General features: G+C 41.5%; 1 protein-coding gene across 3 annotated transcripts in view; it reads left to right on the top strand.

The window, feature by feature from the left end:
- Nucleotides 1-20045, top strand: part of plekhg5b (pleckstrin homology domain containing, family G (with RhoGef domain) member 5b) — a 193355-nt gene that overhangs the window by 23543 nt on the left and 149767 nt on the right. The gene's annotated exons all lie outside the window — the stretch shown is intronic.

Here is a 20045-nt window from a genome sequence, read left to right as displayed (position 1 = left end):
ATCTTGTAAAAAGATTGAGAGCCACTGATCCAGAAGAACAAGAAGTCTGCTTGTTGTAGTGTGCCCCTCTAGATATCTCCAACCTGGTCTGGTACTTTTGAGAGGTGAACCATCTTTACACAGAAGCATTACAAAGGTAGCAGACTCAAATGACTTTTCCAACAAACTCAAACCAGTTGCCCAGTAGCTCAGTAACAACAAAAGCAGGAAAAGCCATCGTGACTAACATTTGGCTTCTCCCTTTTTTCCAAAGCAGATCCCATCCAGATAATAAATAAATTAAGAGTCACATGAAAGAAATGTTCTTTGTTGTTCAGCATTGTTCACAGGTTGTCAATGGAATCAGGAGCTTATATGATAAACACCACAATTTCTGAAGCTCATCGCAGTTTTTCTACTTTCTTGTCCATTTTTCCTTCCATTTGGAGAACAATGCAGTCTGTGAAGCTGTGGAGGTAAATCAGGGAATCCTGATGATCAGCTTCACTTCCAGAATGAAGTCACATTAAATTCACCACGTAGGCAGTTTGACTTTGTCCCTAAACCCCCAGTCGGTCTGTCTGTTGACCCTCATAAGAGGTAGTATCTGTGTTTGACACGAGAACACAATGAAGGTCAAACTGAAGGCGGAAGCTGCTTATCTTTTCTTCTTTTAGTTGTTAACACAAGCGTGAGCGGTGTCATTGTGTGTCTGGCCACTAGACTGTGAGATGAATTATTCCATTGATCCTGCTGCTTTCTGAAAGTGGGAGTCTCGCCAGAAGACCACGAGACGCCGACAGCGTCTGGTCAGTCGGTTTGTCTGTCACCTCTGCTTCATACTCTGCATCCTGCCACAAAAACAGAACATGACACATTTAAGATGTTGAATACAGACGGGTCAGGAAGGCAGTTTGTTATATTTGGTTTTTCTCTGTGGTAATTGAAAATAAATGAAGTGGAGGACGAATTGAGTGAAAGAACCTGACTGATTTTTATTGCTTCTTTCCCTTTTCTGAACTTTTGATAAAAACTGAAGATGAGTTCATCTGAAGACGTGCACTGTATGTACACATGACCTTTCGTGTGGCTCAGCGGGAAGCAGTGGTGGACAAAACGTGTCTCAAGTCACCTGTCTCCTTGTGCAGGGTCAGAGCTGATGTTGTATAAAGGGAATAGAAAAACCTTGCTCACACAGTGTGGAGTTGAACAGCCAGAGGAAAAAAAAAGACGGCCTGACAGCAGGTGTAGAGTGGATACAAGACGAGAAACAACCTTGTTTTTATGTGAGTGGGGTCAGTCTTTCTCTTTGCATCACCATTTAATCAAACATGCATTAGTCCTGCGATGGCCTCCGACCTTTCCCGAGTGTTTCCACCTCCGCCCAATGTTTGGCAAGATAGTTACCGTTTGAAATACCTGCAGTGATATCTGATCATAAATCACACCACAGCAGTGTAAATGGACAAAAAAAGAAAACAAAATCAGAGACTTTTCTTTTTGTACTTTTCTGACTTTTGAGGTTGACACTGATTATCTTCACAAGTATTTACATAATATTTTTCAGCATATGTCACTTTTTTGACCACTGTGGGAGGTCATGTGACTTAACTTCCAGTGTGAATGATACAGTAGTGTTCAGAATAATAGTAGTGCTATGTGACTAAAAAGATTAATCCAGGTTTTGAGTATATTTCTTATTGTTACATGGGAAACAAGGTACCAGTAGATTCAGTAGATTCTCACAAATCCAACAAGACCAAGCATTCATGATATGCACACTCTTAAGGCTATGAAATTGGGCTACAACCCCTGGCAAAAATCACCGGCCTCGGAGGATGTTCATTCAGTTGTTTAATTTTGTAGAAAAAAAGCAGATCACAGACATGACACAAAACTAAAGTCATTTCAAATGGCAACTTTCTGGCTTTAAGAAACACTATAAGAAATCAGGAAAAAAAATTGTGGCAGTCAGTAACGGTTACTTTTTTAGACCAAGCAGAGGGGAAAAACATATGGACTCATTCAATTCTGAGGAAAAAATGATGGAATCATGAAAAACAAAAGAACGCTCCAACACATCACTAGTATTTTGTTGCACCACCTCTGGCTTTTCTAACAGCTTGCAGTCTCTGAGGCATGGACTTAATGAGTGACAAACAGTACTCTTCATCAGTCTGGCTCCAACTTTCTCTGATTGCTGTTGCCAGATCAGCTTTGCAGGTTGGAGCCTTGTCATGGACCATTTTCTTCAACTTCCACCAAAGATTTTCAATTGGATTAAGATCCGGACTATTTGCAGGCCATGACATTGACCCTATGTGTCTTTTTGCAAGGGATGTTTTCGCAGTTTTTGCTCTATGGCAAGATGCATTATCATCTTGAAAAATGATTTCATCATCCCCAAACATCCTTTCAATTGATGGGATAAGAAAAGTGTCCAAAATATCAACGTAAACTTGTGCATTTATTGATGATGTAATGACAGCCATCTCCCCAGTGCCTTTACCTGACATGCAGCCCCATATCATCAATGACTGTGGAAATTTACATGTTCTCTTCAGGCAGTCATCTTTATAAATCTCATTGGAACAGCACCAAACAAAAGTTCCAGCATCATCACCTTGCCCAATGCAGATTCAAGATTCATCACTGAATATGACTTTCATCCAGTCATCCACAGTCCACGATTGCTTTTCCTTAGCCCATTGTAACCTTGTTTTTTTCTGTTTAGGTGTTAATGATGGCTTTCCTTTAGCTTTTCTGTATGTAAATCCCATTTCCTTTAGGCGGTTTCTTACAGTTCGGTCACAGACGTTGACTCCAGTTTCCTCCCATTCGTTCCTCATTTGTTTTGTTGTGCATTTTCGATTTTTGAGACATATTGCTTTAAGTTTTCTGTCTTGACGCTTTGATGTCTTCCTTGGTCTACCAGTATGTTTGCCTTTAACAACCTTCCCATGTTGTTTGTATTTGGTCCAGAGTTTAGACACAGCTGACTGTGAACAACCAACATCTTCGCCAACATTGCGTGATGATTTACCCTCTTTTAAGAGTTTGATAATCCTCTCCTTTGTTTCAATTGACATCTCTCATGTTGGAGCCATGATTCATGTCAGTCCACTTGGTGCAACAGCTCTCCAAGGTGTGATCACTCCTTTTTAGATGCAGACTAATGAGCAGATCTAATTTGATGCAGGTGTTAGTTTTGGGGATGAAAATATACAGGGTGATTCCATAATTTATTCCTCAGAACTGAATGAGTCCATATTTTTTTCCCTCTGCTTGGTTTAAAAAGTAACCGTTACTGACTGCCACAATTTTTTTTCTTGAGTTCTTATAGTGTTTCTTAAAGCCAGAAAGTTGCCATTTGAAATGACTTTAGTTTTGTGTCATGTCTGTGATCTGCTTTTTTTTCTACAAAATTAAACAACTGAATGAACATCCTCCGAGGCCGGTGATTCCATCATTATTGCCAGGGTTGTAGTAAAAAAAAGTAGAAAAGGGGGTGTTCACAATAATAGTAGTGTGACATTCAGTCAGTGAGTTTGTCAATTTTGTGGAACAAACAGGTGTGAATCAGGTGTCCCCTACGTAAGGATGAAGCCAGCACCTGTTGAACATGCTTTTCTTTTTGAAAGCCTGAGGAAAATGGGACGTTCAAGACATTGTTCAGAAGAATCAATCAATCAATTTTTTTTTATATAGCGCCAAATCACAACAAACAGTTGCCCCAAGGCGCTTTATATTGTAAGGCAAGGCCATACAATAATTATGTAAAATCCCAACGGTCAAAACGACCCCCTGTGAGCAAGCACTTGGCTACAGTGGGAAGGAAAAACTCCCTTTTAACAGGAAGAAACCTCCAGCAGAACCAGCCTCAGGGAGGGGCAGTCTTCTGCTGGGACTGGTTGGGGCTGAGGGAGAGAACCAGGAAAAAAGACATGCTGTGGAGGGGAGCAGAGATCGATCACTAGTGATTAAATGCAGAGTGGTGCATACAGAGCAAAAAGAGAAAGAAACAGTGCATCATGGGAACCCCCCAGCAGTCTACGTCTATAGCAGCATAACTAAGGGATGGTTCAGGGTCACCTGATCCAGCCCTAACTATAAGCTTTAGCAAAAAGGAAAGTTTTAAGCCTAATCTTAAAAGTAGAGAGGGTGTCTGTGTCTGAGGTCAGGGTAATGCCATGCAGAGTAAGGATCTGGTTAGACACCATGTTTCTAAGATTTGTGGGGCCAAGTACAATAACTTCAGTTTTATCTGAGTTTAAAAGCAGGAAATTAGAGGTCATCCATGTCTTTATGTCTGTAAGACAATCCTACAGTTTAGCCAATTGGTGTGTGTCCTCTGGCTTCATGGATAGATAAAGCTGGGTATCATCTGCGTAACAATGAAAATTTAAGCAATACCGTCTAATAATACTGCCTAAGGGAAGCATGTATAAAGTGAATAAAATTGGTCCTAGCACAGAACCTTGTGGAACTCCATAATTAACTTTAGTCTGTGAAGAAGATTCCCCATTTACATGAACAAATTGTAATCTATTAGACAAATATGATTCAAACCACCGCAGCGCAGTGCCTTTAATACCTATGGCATGCTCTAATCTCTGTAATAAAATTTTATGGTCAACAGTATCAAAAGCAGCACTGAGGTCTAACAGAACCAGCACAGAGATGAGTCCACTGTCTGAGGCCATAAGAAGATCATTTGTAACCTTCACTAATGCTGTTTCTATACTATGATGAATTCTAAAACCTGACTGAAACTCTTCAAATAGACCATTCCTCTGCAGATGATCAGTTAGCTGTTTTACAACTACCCTTTCAAGAATTTTTGAGAGAAAAGGAAGGTTGGAGATTGGCCTATAATTAGCTAAGATAGCTGGGTCAAGTGATGGCTTTTTAAGTAATGGTTTAATTACTGCCACCTTAAAAGCCTGTGGTACATAGCCAACTAACAAAGATAGATTGATCATATTTAAGATTGAAGCATTAAATAATGGTAGGGCTTCCTTGAGCAGCCTGGTAGGAATGGGGTCTAATAAACATGTTGATGGTTTGGATGAAGTAACTAATGAAGATAACTCAGACAGAACAATCGGAGAGAAAGAGTCTAACCAAATACCGGCATCACTGAAAGCAGCCAAAGATAACGATACGTCTTTGGGATGGTTATGAGTAATTTTTTCTCTAATAGTTAAAATTTTCTTAGCAAAGAAAGTCATGAAGTCATTACTAGTTAAAGTTAATGGAATACTCAGCTCAATAGAGCTCTGACTCTTTGTCAGCCTGGCTACAGTGCTGAAAAGAAACCTGGGGTTGTTCTTATTTTCTTCAGTTAGTGATGAGTAGAAAGATGTCCTAGCTTTACGGAGGGCTTTTTTATAGAGCAACAGACTCTTTTTCCAGGCTAAGTGAAGATCTTCTAAATTAGTGAGACGCCATTTCCTCTCCAACTTACGGGTTATCTGCTTTAAGCTACGACTTTGTGAGTTATACCACGGAGTCAGGCACTTCTGATTTAAAGCTCTCTTTTTTAGAGGAGCTACAGCATCCAAAGTTGTCTTCAATGAGGATGTAAAACTATTGACGAGATACTCTATCTCACTTACAGAGTTTAGGTAGCTACTCTGCACTGTGTTGGTATATGGCATTAGAGAACATAAAGAAGGAATCATATCCTTAAACCTAGTTACAGCGCTTTCTGAAAGACTTCTAGTGTAATGAAACCTATTCCCCACTGCTGGGTAGTCCATCAGAGTAAACGTAAATGTTATTAAGAAATGATCAGACAGAAGGGAGTTTTCAGGGAATACTGTTAAGTCTTCTATTTCCATACCATAAGTCAGAACAAGATCTAAGATATGATTAAAGTGGTGGGTGGACTCATTTACTTTTTGAGCAAAGCCAATAGAGTCTAATAATAGATTAAATGCAGTGTTGAGGCTGTCATTCTCAGCATCTGTGTGGATGTTAAAATCGCCCACTATAATTATCTTATCTGAGCTAAGCACTAAGTCAGACAAAAGGTCTGAAAATTCACAGAGAAACTCACAGTAACGACCAGGTGGACGATAGATAATAACAAATAAAACTGGTTTTTGGGACTTCCTATTTGGATGGACAAGACTAAGAGTCAAGCTTTCAAATGAATTAAAGCTCTGTCTGGGTTTTTGATTAATTAATAAGCTTGAATGGAAGATTGCTGCTAATCCTCCGCCCCGGCCCGTGCTACGAGCATTCTGACAGTTAGTGTGACTCGGGGGTGTTGACTCATTTAAACTAACATATTCATCCTGCTGTAACCAGGTTTCTGTAAGGCAGAATAAATCAATATGTTGATCAATTATTATATCATTTACCAACAGGGACTTAGAAGAGAGAGACCTAATGTTTAATAGACCACATTTAACTGTTTTAGTCTGTGGTGCAGTTGAAGGTGCTATATTATTTTTTCTTTTTGAATTTTCATGCTTAAATAGATTTTTGCTGGTTGGCCGATTGGCGTAACCGGGTGTCATTACTGCCGACGTGAATTACAATCTTACCAAATTTACGCTTAGCCTTAGCCAGCAGTTTCAAATTTCCTTCAATGTCGCCTGCTCTGGCCCCCGGAAGACAATTGACTATGGTTGCTGGTGTCGCTAACTTCACATTTCTCAGAACAGACTCGCCAATAACCAGAGTTTGGTCCTCGGCGGGTGTGTCGTCGAGTGGGGAAAAACGGTTAGAGATGTGAACGGGTTGGCGGTGTACACGGGGCTTCTGTTTAGGGCTACGCTTCCTCCTCACAGTCACCCAGTCGGCCTGCTTTCCCGGCTGCTCGGGATCTGCCAGAGGGGAACTAACGGCGGCTAAGCTACCTTGGTCCGCACCGACTACAGGGGCCTGGCTAGCTGTAGAATTTTCCACGGTGCGGAGCCGAGTCTCCAATTTGCCCAGCCTGGCCTCCAAAGCTACGAATAAGCTACACTTATTACAAGTACCGTTACTGCTGAAGGAGGCCGAGGAATAACTAAACATTTCACACCCAGAGCAGAAAAGTGCAGGAGAGACAGGAGAAGCCGCCATGCTAAATCGGCTAAGAGCTAGTAGCTACGCTAAGCTAGCGGATTCCTAAAAACACGCAAAGTGAATAATGTGTAAATAATTTAGAGGTGATTCAGCAGAAGGAGTGCTTTAGTTAAGGCACGTAAAGATTATACTGGGAAACAAATCGTAATCTAGATAACTAGATCAATCTAACTGCTCAGATTAAACAGCTAACAGATACAGAAAAACACCGCTGTGCTCCGGAACAGCAACTGGCCTAAAGAGAAATGGAGGAATATTTTGTGGACTGATGAGAGTAAAATTGTTCTTTTTGGGTCCAAGGGCCGCAGACAGTTTGTGAGACGACCCCCAAACTCTGAATTCAAGCCACAGTTCATAGTGTAGACAGTGAAGCATGGTGGTGCAAACATCATGATATGGGCATGTTTCTCCTACTATGGTGTTGGGCCTATATATCGCATACCAGGTATCATGGATCAGTTTGGATATGTCAAAATACTTGAAGAGGTCATGTTGCCTTATGCTGAAGAGGACATGCCCTTGAAATGGGTGTTTCAACAAGACAATGACCCCAAGCACGCTAGTAAACCAGGAAAGTCTTGGTTCCAAACCAAAAAAATTAATGCCTCGCAGATGTGAAGAAATCATGAAAAACTGTGGTTATACAACTAAATACTAGTTTAGTGATTCACAGGATTGTTAAAAAAGCAGTTTGAACATAATAGTTTTGAGTTTGTAGCGTCAACAACAGATGCTACTATTATTGTGAACACCCCCTTTTCTACTTTTTTTTTTTACTAATAGCCCAATTTCATAGCCTTAAGAGTGTGCATATCATGAATGCTTGGTCTTGTTGGATTTGTGAGAATCTACTGAATCTACTGGTACCTTGTTTCCCCTGTAACAATAAGAAATATACTCAAAACCTGGATTAATCTCTTTAGTCACATAGCACTACTATTATTCTGAACACTACTGTATACAGAAAAATCACACTTTTGTATGTATATTGGGACTTTGCAGAAATCAAACCAAACAAAATAAACTTCAATAATAAAAAACCATACACTACAACAACACACAAAAATCCTAAATTAAAGAGGTGATAATATATTAAAAGGTGGGATTTATACTCCAGTTTGACGTATGTGGGGTTTTCCCCTGTCTTCAGTAGACAGGGTTTGATAGGTTGTGATTTATTCACTGCCAACTTACACACCAGAAAATATGGTTATATTTGCTTTCTAACATGCACTGAAATTTCTTTTGTGCCACTTTTTTATGTCCAGTATAATCTTTCAAAGTCCCCAATATCCTACTGAAGATCATAACCATCCATATGGCAGAACGGTGGCTTAGTGGTTAGCACTGTTGCCTCACAGCAAGAAGGTCCTGGGATCGATTCCCACCTGGTTCTTCCTGTGTGGAGTTTGTATGTTCTCTCCATGTCTGCGTGGGGTTCCTCGTGGCACACAGTTTTCCTATCACTATTAAAAAACAGGCAGCTTCTCTACATATGTGTCTGGTCCCCGGGCAAAGGACTGCGGCTGCCCACTGCTCCTCATGGTTGGATTGTGTCTAACTCTAATTAGGATGGGTTAAATACAAAGGACACATTTCATTGTGTGTATTCTTCTGTGTGCAGTGACAATAAGGGCCCTTCTTCTTCTTCTTCTTCTTCTTCTTCTTCTTCTTCTTCTAACACTGGTTTGTTGAAAAGAGATGAAAGGCCTCATTTCAACAGGAAAATAAAATGGCACAAAGTCAAGTAATTGTGTGAATGCGGCAATTCAACAGTTATGCTAACCTCATGTATTTATTCACATTTATACATCACAATTACACAATGAAATTTGGCAACATTGTTCACAAGTCCTTTTGCATGACAGTAGGTTCTTTCATTCCAACCCCCATGTGGTTCATATAAGAACACAAATTCACACAGTTGTTTTATTGACCATCTTGTGCAGTGTCAAAGATGACTTTTCGGTAAGTGCACAATCAGGTGTTAGCATTTTAATAATGCAATGTTACCAACCTATATCTCATAAAATAATGCCATTAGGGACATTAGAAGCTATTGCTAAGGACCCTTGGGCATACCTTTATCTGTGCCCTGCTTTTTACAGTTTGGATATGCATAAAAAAACCTCAAAAATGGTGAATATACGAGGGCTGTCCGTAAAGTATAGGTCCTTTTTATTTTTTTCAAAAACTATATGGATTTCATTCATATGTTTTTACGTCAGACATGCTTGAACCCTCGTGCGCATGCGTGAGTTTTTCCACGCCTGTCGGTGACGTCATTCGCCTGTGAGCACTCCTTGTGGGAGGAGTCGTCCAGCCCCTCGTCGGAATTCCTTTGTCTGAGAAGTTGCTGAGAGACTGGCGCGTTGTTTGATCAAAATTTTTTCTAAACCTGTGAGACACATCGAAGTGGACACGGTTCGAAAAATTAAGCTGGTTTTCAGTGAAAATTTTAACAGCTGATGAGAGATTTTGAGGTGATTCTGTCGCTTTAAGGACTTCCCACGGTGCGAGACGTCGCTCAGCGCTCTCAGCCGCCGTCGTCAGCCTGTTTCAAGCTTAAAACCTCCACATTTCAGGCTCTATTAATCCAGGACGTCGTGAGAGAACAGAGACATTTCAGAAGAAGTCGGTTTCAGCATTTTATCCGGATATTCCACTGTTAAAGGAGATTTTTTTAATGAAAGACGTGCGGACGGGTCCGCGCGTTGGGACGCAGCCGGTGCGGCGGCACAGGAAAAACACCTCTGTGTTGATAACCATTTGTTAAAATCCAGTTGGCTTTTGATGGCTTTCAGTGGAGTGAGTATATGAGAAATTGTTTATCAGCTGGAGATGTTCCAACTTGTCCTCAAGGCTTCCAACAGAGGTGTTTTTCCTGTGGCGGAGCGTCGCGGCGGCTGCGAGCCGACGCTGCAATCCGCCCGCACGTCTTTCATTAAAAAAATCTCCTTTAACAGTGGAATATCCGGATAAAATGCTGAAACCGACTTCTTCTGAAACTTCTCTGTTCTCTCACGACGTCCTGGATCAATAGAGCCTGAAATGTGGAGGTTTTCAGCTTGAACAGGCTGATGACGCGGCCTGAGAGCGCTGCGCGACGTCTCGCACCGTGAAAAGTCCTTAAAGCGACAGTATCACCTCAAAATCTCTCATCAACTGTTAAAATTTTCACTGAAGACCAGCTTAATTTTTCGAACCGTGTCCACTTCGATGTGTCTCACAGGTTTAGAAAAAATTTTGATCAAACAAAGCGCCAGTCTCTCAGCAACTTCTCAAAGGAATTCCGACGACGGGCTGGACGACTCCTCCCACAAGGAGTGCTCACAGGCGAATGACGTCACCGACAGGCGTGGAAAAACTCACGCATGCGCACGAGGGTTCAAGCATGTCTGACGTAAAAACATATGAATGAAATCCATATAGTTTTTGAAAAAAATAAAAAGGACCTATACTTTACGGACAGACCTCGTATAGTGAAAAAAAAATGCAATTTTTTGCATGTTACCTCGTTTCATGTGAAATTTGCTCATTATATAATAAAGCTGATATTTATCCTCTCAAACCTTTCAAAGAACTACACCATTCAGTGACATTCCCAGTATTTCTCTGGTCATGACACAAGTTACGGAAACAAAATATCTTCACTTGGAGCCAAGCAGCAGTCATTTCAGTAAAATCATACGTTTGTAACCAGAATCCAAATTTGTCAATTCATTTGAGAAAACACTATGTTCTAAACATAAATCCTTTGATTTCATAATTCCTGTTTATTAGATTTGACACCTAAATGGATCCCCTACAAAACAGTGCTAGTAATTTGTTTCAGTTTTATTGCTGGAACTTCTGGGAAATTCACATAATCAGGGATGTGGATGTCCCCCAAAATATTGTATTCTCCGTAGTAGCATACTCACAGGTGCAGGAATGATACCAATATATTTCACTAGAGTGTCTTTGTCTCAACCATGATCTAGAAATTGGAAGTGATATATTTATTTTTAGTACCTCAAGAATGACAATTTGTGCCAAATGTAGTCTCCGTAGAGCCTTGTAGTCTCCGTAGTAGTAGCTCTATACTGGAATCACTTGTAAAACTATGATTGAGGTTTTACAGCAGAAATTTTGGTCCAGTCTTTTGACTCACATTATAGGACACAGAAATAACACCATTTTCAATGCTTTGGTGTGTAGTACCTGTTTTTGTTCACAAGGATCAAGCACTCAGTCTGTCACCAAAAAAAATCTAAATGGTATTTGCTCATGAAATTCTGCATGAAGATCCCTTGGGATCTTGTTATCATTGTGAAACAAACTATTAAGCATTATACTGAATTTCATTTTTCGCCAAAAGTGAAACACTAGTGGTACACCTGATTGTGCAATTACTGTTTTGAATAATGCAATACTGCCCCCTTGTTTACAGAACTAGTGATATGATGTTGCCATAATGCATTACAGGGTAGCAGTTGGCGGTATATTAACTGAATGATAAAGTGGTTCCAAATGTTTAATTTTTGTACCGCTGGAATGACCTTGTATGAAACTAATGGTTACTTTGGGAAACTCAGATGAGGAGTATCAGCTATGACATTTTGCCCATGTAGTGGTGCACCTGTATTGAGGACACCCAGTGACTGAAGAAGGCCAGTGGGATGCTGATGTTTCACTTGGCTCTTGGCAGATAGATGACAGATAGATACTTTTAAGATGTGGGAATGGACTGGTTAGACTGCTTACCCGGGTGGTTGTCATCCAGGACCCAAGACTGTTGTGTGGTGGATATGGCGGGATACTCAACAAGTGCATGCACCCAGACCTGATGAGACCTCAAAATGTGTAATTACCTTCATACCAGTCCATAGCACAGGACGCGTGTGGAAGCACTTGTTCCAGACTGTTTTTACAGTTGTGCTGATGCACGTGTGTTTTTTTTCTGGTTGTCTGGTTGATGCAACATGTAGAGGTTTTTTTTGTTTTGTTTTTTTTTTGAAGTACTTTCACCAACTTGTAAGAGTGCATCCTGTCTGCTGGACAACTGGCTTGAACCATGAGAAGACAACAAAATTACCATCAAACATCAGCGCACACAGAAATCGTATGCTTTGTTATGCTAAGAGGCATTTTTTGGGGGGGTTAGGGGGCCTTCTTTAATCCTGCACTTTGTGGTAGAGTATGTGACACTGCCCCCAGTGGCAAATGGAAGAGGAGCAGATATACAACCCTCCACTGTATGCACATCAGTCAAGATGGCACAGACGTGCACAGTAGTGCCAACTCAAGGGCGGCCCCACTCAGATTTAACGCTGGGCATCTGCCTCAAAGGTCAGCAGCTGAGTGTGGTGATGTGTTTGGTCGGGGATGCACTCGCTGCCTCCAGTTTGTCGCTGCATAATCGAGTATCTGGCAACAATCAATCAGCCGGTCAAAGCCCAGGATTTTTTGAGTGTCAGCTTGAGTTTGACATATCCTGATCCTTTTCGATCAGGATATGTCATTCAAAGCGCATATTAAACAAATATGTAGGACTGCTTTTTTGCATTTACGCAATATCTCTAAAATTAGAAAGGTCTTGTCTCAGAGTGATGCTGAAAAACTAATTCATGCATTTATTTCCTCTAGGCTGGACTATTGTAATTCATTATTATCAGGTTGTCCTAAAAGTTCCCTAAAAAGCCTTCAGTTAATTCAAAATGCTGCAGCTAGAGTGCTGACAGGGACTAGAAGGAGAGAGCATATCTCACCCATATTGGCCTCTCTTCATTGGCTTCCTGTTAATTCTAGAATAGAATTTAAAATTCTTCTTCTTACTTATAAGGTTTTGAATAATCAGGTCCCATCTTATCTTAGGGACCTCGTAGTACCATATCACCCCATTAGAGCGCTTCGCTCTCAGACTGCGGGCTTACTTGTAGTTCCTAGGGTTTGTAAGAGTAGAATGGGAGGCAGAGCCTTCAGCTTTCAGGCTCCTCTCCTGTGGAACCAGCTCCCAATTCGGATCAGGGAGACAGACACCCTCTCTACTTTTAAGATTAGGCTTAAAACTTTCCTTTTTGCTAAAGCTTATAGTTAGGGCTGGATCAGGTGACCCTGAACCATCCCTTAGTTATGCTGCTATAGACGTAGACTGCTGGGGGGGTTCTCTCCCTCAGCCCCAACCAGTCCCAGCAGAAGACTGCCCCTCCCTGAGCCTGGTTCTGCTGGAGGTTTCTTCCTGTTAAAAGGGAGTTTTTCCTTCCCACTGTCGCCAAGTGCTTGCTCACAGGGGGTCGTTTTGACCGTTGGGGTTTTACATAATTATTGTATGGCCTTGCCTTACAATATAAAGCGCCTTGGGGCAACTGTTTGTTGTGATTTGGCGCTATATAAAAAAATTGATTGATTGATTGATTGAGTTTCCATGAGAACATAATCACTATAAAGATTCAGACTGTGGAGCTCTAAATTGTTTTTGCACCATCACCGCCTCCACAGACGAGGATTATTCCAGCTTTAGTAAAGAGCTGAATATCACAGAATGTTGCAATGCCTAACATTTCTCATATTTTTAGTGATGGATGAAGCTGTAAAAATAGGACTGCACCAGAGTGATCACATCTTAGAAGGTTAAAAAAACCCTATGTCTTATCAGTTTTTTAAAATTATTATTAATATGCAGATCAGGGATTTTAAAAATATAATATTCAAACTTTTCACCAGATTTCACATTAACACACCCTGTCTTGCAGTAAATGCGTTTTAATTTTCCAGCTCCGTCTCTTCTTTGCGGAGTCACCCCATAATTGATGGTTTGTCAGAGTTTGTGGTCAAACAGCAGGCATGAAGCAACTCCTCCAGTTCACTCCTGTCAAGGAAATTTTATTCCACCTCACCACAACCTGGCACAACAAACATCACACCGAGATAATGTCAGAAACAAGCAACTGCTCTTAAAGTGACAGTCTGCCCAGGTAAGTTTCCTCACCATGTGCAGCGGAGCCCCAACAGCAGAGGTCACCAGCACCTGCCTGACATGTTATCTAACTCTCCTTGCTCCACCCATTGCTAATTAACTAGTTAGATGTACTCAAGCCAATCAGAAACTAACAAACACCCAAACCTGGCTGATCAGCTGCAGCAGGTACACATGGAAAACATGTAGCACAGGTGATCTCCAGAAGCTGGATTCTGTTTCAGGTCAGAGCCAACCTTATCATTAAGAGTTCAGTAAAACAGCTCCAAATTTGTTCCTGATTCAGATGCTTGGTTTGCATGTCAGCAGATCCTCTGTATGCCTGAATGAGTTTCTGTCACGTAATTGGCTGGTTATTTATTTTCATTAATGCTCCTGTGTATAGGGTTTAGTGACATCTAGTGGCGAGGTTGCAGATTACCACTATACCTTCACCATCTTTTTACTTCTTGGGCCACAGCCTTCTCTTGTGTTTAGTTTAGCAAAAGGGTTCTCAAGCTTTTTAGCCTGCTGTAGCAACCAGTAGACAGTGTGAAGGGGAACAACCACTGACTCCACGTCTTTTTCTTCTTTGGTCTCCTTAGTGTGTTGCAGAATGCTAAAGTCAGAGTATGTATGTTCCTTTTGGGCTACTGTATCAACATCACAGTGCAGCATTGCGTCCTCCACGACGGGGCCCACTCCCGTGTAGGTATGAAGGCCTCATTCACGCCTTAAGAAAACGCATTGAGTCATTGTTGCAGGAATTACACACTAGCTAGCAAAGGTACCTGGCTACAGTCACCAATAATGAATAAATGGACCCTGGTTTAAGGCTTTAAGGTGATTCACAATGGATTTAACCTTGTTGTCTTGAAAACGACATAATTTTTTAGAAGTTGCTGGTATCACATAATGCAATACTAATGGCTAATGTTAGCATGAGCTGAATGCCTTTCTGAGCATTCTAGTGCAAATATCTGTGATAATATGTCTTGTTTTGTGGTTAATTGTCCAAACGGATGTTCTAAGAAGTGTGTGTGTGTGTGGTCCAGTATTTCCTCCAAATGAATTTAATTTATGATATTGATGTTAACGTGCTAGCAGGTAGCGTGACTGAGGCAATAACGTGGTCATAATTTTTAATTTTAAGCCACCCATTAAATAAATATAGATATGTTTTAATAAACAGTAACCCCTGAAGCAACATTAGCCTGTTAGCTTACTCTGGAGATACACTCCACCTCTTTACCCATTTATGGTTATTAAAACTACAACCCCAGTTCCAATGAAGTTGGGACGTTGTGTAAAATGTTAATAAAAACAGAATACAATGATTTGCAAATCCTCTTCAACCTATATTCAATTGAATACACCACAAAGACAAGATATTTAATGTTCAAACTGATAAACTTTATTGTTTTTGTGCAAATATTTGCTCATTTTGAAATCGATGCCTGCAACAGGTTTCTAAAAAGCTGGGACAGTGGTATGTTTCCCACTGTGTTACATCACCTTTCCTTCTAACAACACTCAATAAGCATTTGGGAACTGAGGACACTAATTGTTGAAGCTTTGTAGGTGGAATTCTTTCCCATTCTTGCTTGATGTCCAACTTCAGTTGTTCAACAGTCCAGGGTCTCCGTTGTCGTATTTTGTGCTTCATAATGCTCCACACATTTTCAATGGGCGACAGGTCTGGACTGCAGGCAGGCCAGTCTAGTACCCGCACTCTTTTACTACGAAGCCACGCTGTTGTAACACGTGCTGAATGTGGCTTGGCATTGTCTTGCTGAAATAAGCAGGGACGTCCCTGAAAAAGACGTTGCTTGGATGGCAGCATGTGTTGCTCCAAAACCTGGATGTACCTTTCAGCATTGATGGTGCCATCACAGATGGGTAAGTTGTCCATGTCATGGACACTAACACACCCCATACCATCACAGATGTGTAAGTTGTCCATGTCATGGGCACTAACACACCCCCATACATCACAGATGTGTAAGTTGTCCATGCCATGGGCACTAACACACCCCCATACCATCACAGATGTGAAGTTGTCCATGCCATGGGCACTAACACCACCCCCATACATCACAGATGTGTATGTTGTCCATGTCATGGGCACTAACACACCCCCATACCATCACAGATGTGTAAGTTGTCCATGCATGGGCCTACCATCACAGATGTGTAAGTTGTCCATGTCATGGGCACTAACACACCCCCATACATCACAGATGTGTAAGTTGTCCATGCCATGGGCACTAACACACCCCCATACCATCACAGATGTGTAAGTTGTCCATGCCATGGGCACTAACACACCCCCATACATCACAGATGTGTATGTTGTCCATGTCATGGGCACTAACACACCCCCATACCATCACAGATGTGTAAGTTGTCCATGCCATGGGCACTAACACACCCCCATACCATCACAGATGGGTAAGTTGTCCATGTCATGGACACTAACACACCCCCATACCATCACAGATGTGTAAGTTGTCCATGTCATGGGCACTAACACACCCCCATACATCACAGATGTGTAAGTTGTCCATGCCATGGGCACTAACACACCCCCATACCATCACAGATGTGTAAGTTGTCCATGCCATGGGCACTAACACACCCCCATACATCACAGATGTGTAAGTTGTCCATGTCATGGGCACTAACACACCCCCATACCATCACAGATGTGTAAGTTGTCCATGCCATGGGCACTACAAACCCCCATACCATCACAGATGTGTAAGTTGTCCATGCCATGGGCACTAACACACCCCCATACCATCACAGATGTGTAAGTTGTCCATGTCATGGGCACTAACACACCCCCATACCATCACAGATGTGTAAGTTGTCCATGCCATGGGCACTAACACACCCCCATACCATCACAGATGCTGGCTTTTGAACTTTGCGCTGGTAACAATCTGGATGGACTTTTTCCTCTTTTGTCCAGAGGACACGACGTCCATGATTTCCAAAAACAATTTGAAATGTGGACTCATCAGACCACAGCACATTTTTCCCACTTTGTGTCTGTCCATTTCAAATGAGCTCGGGCCCAGAGAAGGCAGCGGTGTTTCTGGATGTTGTTGATGTTTGGCTTTCACTTTGCATGGTAGAGTGTTAACTTGCACTTGTAGATGTAGCGATGAACTGTGTTAACTGACAATGGTTTTCTGAAGTGTTCCTGAGCCCACGTGGTAAGATCCTTTACACAATGATGTCGGTTTTTAATTCAGTGCCGCCTGAGGGATCGAAGGTCACGGGCATTCAATGTTGGTTTTCGGCCTTGCTGCTTACATGTAGAAAGTTCTCCAGATTCTCTGAATCTTCTGATTATATTGTGGACTGTAGATGATGGAATCCCTAAATTCCTTGCAATTGAACATTGAGAAACATTGTTCTTAAACTGTTGGACTATTTTTTCATGCAGTTCACAAAGTGTTGATCCTCACCCCATCTTTGCTTGTGAACGGCCGAGCCTTTTATATCCATCATGACACTCACATGTTTCCAATAAGGTGTTTTCTGAGGATTCATCAACTTTCCCAGTCTTTTGTTGCCCCATCCCAGCTTTTTTGAAACATGTTGCAGGCATCCATTTCAAAATGAGCAAATATTTGCACAAAAACAATAAAGTTTATCAGTTTGAACATTAAATATCTTGTCTTTGTGGTGTATTCAATTGAATATAGGTTGAAGAGGATTTGAAAATCATTGTATTCTGTTTTTATTGACATTTTACACAACATCCCAGCTTCATTGGAATTGGGGTTGTATTTATGGTCATGGCAGACTGCTATAGATTAAACCGTACAAAAGAACACGTGAATATTCTGTTAAATATTTTAAATATATACATATGTAACCCAGTGACCCAAGCTGTCAAATTGTGTGTGCGTGTGGGGGAGGTTCCTGGTTCAAACCCCACCCCTGCCACATTTCTCCATGTAATGTGGAATTGAGTCCGGAAGGGCATCCGGCATAAAACCTGTGCCAATTTAACATGCAGATCCACCTTGGATATGCTGTGGTGACTCCGAGTGTAAAAGAGGGAGCAGCCGAAGGGACTAAAAACATATTATATTATATATATAGATATATATATATATCTATATATATATATATAGATATATATATATATCTATATATATATATATATATATATATATATATATATATATATATATATATATCTATATATATATATATATATATATATGTATATATATCTATATATAAATATATATATATATATATATATATGTAGATGTGTAGATATCGTGTATGTGTACATAACAGGGGTGTTGAAAAATCAACATCAGATTCTTATCCTTAACAATTCAAAATTGATTCAGAACTTTCGAAAACAGTCAGTTTCTCTTCACTGCTGTAAATGTGGCGTTGTGGTTGTGCGTCCCTCTCGGCTTCCATACCAGAGTTTGTGCCGTGTTAGTGAATTGGCTCCAGTGTTAAAAAGCCTACTTTTGGGTGCACCTCAACATTTGCTCAGGTGTGTGCGTATGTATGAAAACATGAGCAGATGTTATGAATACTACAGGCCATTTCTGTTAATAAACACCCCAAAATCATGCACACTGTTGCTTTAATGAACAGTTGTACCTAATGAAGTGGCCGATGTCTGTTTCTGCTGCAGCCACATTTCATTTGGCGTGTCTTGGCTTCATCTAAGGTCACAGAGAGAAAGAAAAACGAAAGGGCAGCACGGTGGCTTAGTGGTTAGCACTGTTGCCTCACAGCGAGAAGGTCATGGGTTCGATTCCCACCTGTGGCCTTTCTGTGTGGAGTTTGTGTGTTCTCCCCGTGTTTGTGTGGGTTCCCTCCGGGTCCTCTGGCTTCCTCCCACATCCAAAGACATGCATGTTAGATGGATTAGAAACTTTAAATTGTCCGTAGGTGTGACTGTGTTTGTTTGTCTATTTGTGGCCCCGTGACAGACTGGCATCCTGTCCAGGGTAAACCCCACCTCACGCTCTGCGACTGCTGGGTTTAGGCTCCAGCACCCTGCGACTCTTAGTTGGAGAAAGCGGTTGAAGATAAGTGAGTGAGAAAGAAGAAGAAACAAAAAACCCACCTGTGTTTGTACGAGCAGAGAAAAATTGAAGCATGTGTTTTCAAATGCATCATGTCACATTTGCATGTGCATGATGGTCCTGTAGCGGGTTTAAACCAGCAGGGGGCAGTGTCACTGAAAGGCTGACCTGAAGCTGTGTGACTCACTGCTGCTTATTTTTCTCATCATGAGCTCACTCGGTTCACATCCAGCTGACAAGCTGAAGGCACAAATATTTGTAAGAAGAACATAAATCCATCTCCTGACTTTCACCCACCCCTGCACCTAAACACATTGACGTCATCAAAAAGTCTTTTTTTTTTTTGCTTTGAAAATGAAAAACATTAAACTTTTATATTTCATTTTAAAAGCTTTGAGAAATACTTTGAATAGTCCTTTTGATACGCCGATGGATTTGGCAAACAGGACGCAGCAGACTCAAACGCAGACGGGGAGAAAATCTCCTGCAGTCTCATTTCTCAGGACCATCCTGCTCTTCATTTAAACCACTTTTATTCCCATATGGATCTGCTTTTATCCTCGGCTGTCATATAACAGCTCCAGGGCCGCGTCTCTTCCAGTCCCAGCATGTGAGCGCTGGAACCACACGAGATCACCTACAGCCTCTGAACTCACACCAGGTGTCACACATGTGACACGTGCGCTTCCAGGACTTCCCTGCTGGGCTCTTGGAACACTTTTAAATCAGCGGGAAGGTGAGCTTAAGTCCGGAGGTCATTTTTGTCATTGCGGACAGGCAGTGAGCTTGTCTGGAGTTGCTGCGTGGCTCGAGTCTACCTCAGAGAAGGCCTTATTATCCTCTGTCGCTCGCCTGCCTCGCCCTTGTGCAGCGTTGACGGGGCAGGACCAGGCAGGGATCTTTAAGGTGTGGGTTGCCTGGCGATGCGCCGCTCCCAGCCCAAACAGCTGGAGGCGCAGAGATGATGTGTAGGG

This window comes from Thalassophryne amazonica, chromosome 6 (genome assembly GCF_902500255.1).
Source record: "Thalassophryne amazonica chromosome 6, fThaAma1.1, whole genome shotgun sequence".
NCBI classification, from domain to species: domain Eukaryota; kingdom Metazoa; phylum Chordata; class Actinopteri; order Batrachoidiformes; family Batrachoididae; genus Thalassophryne; species Thalassophryne amazonica.
This window is presented reverse-complemented; position numbering and strand designations above follow the sequence as displayed.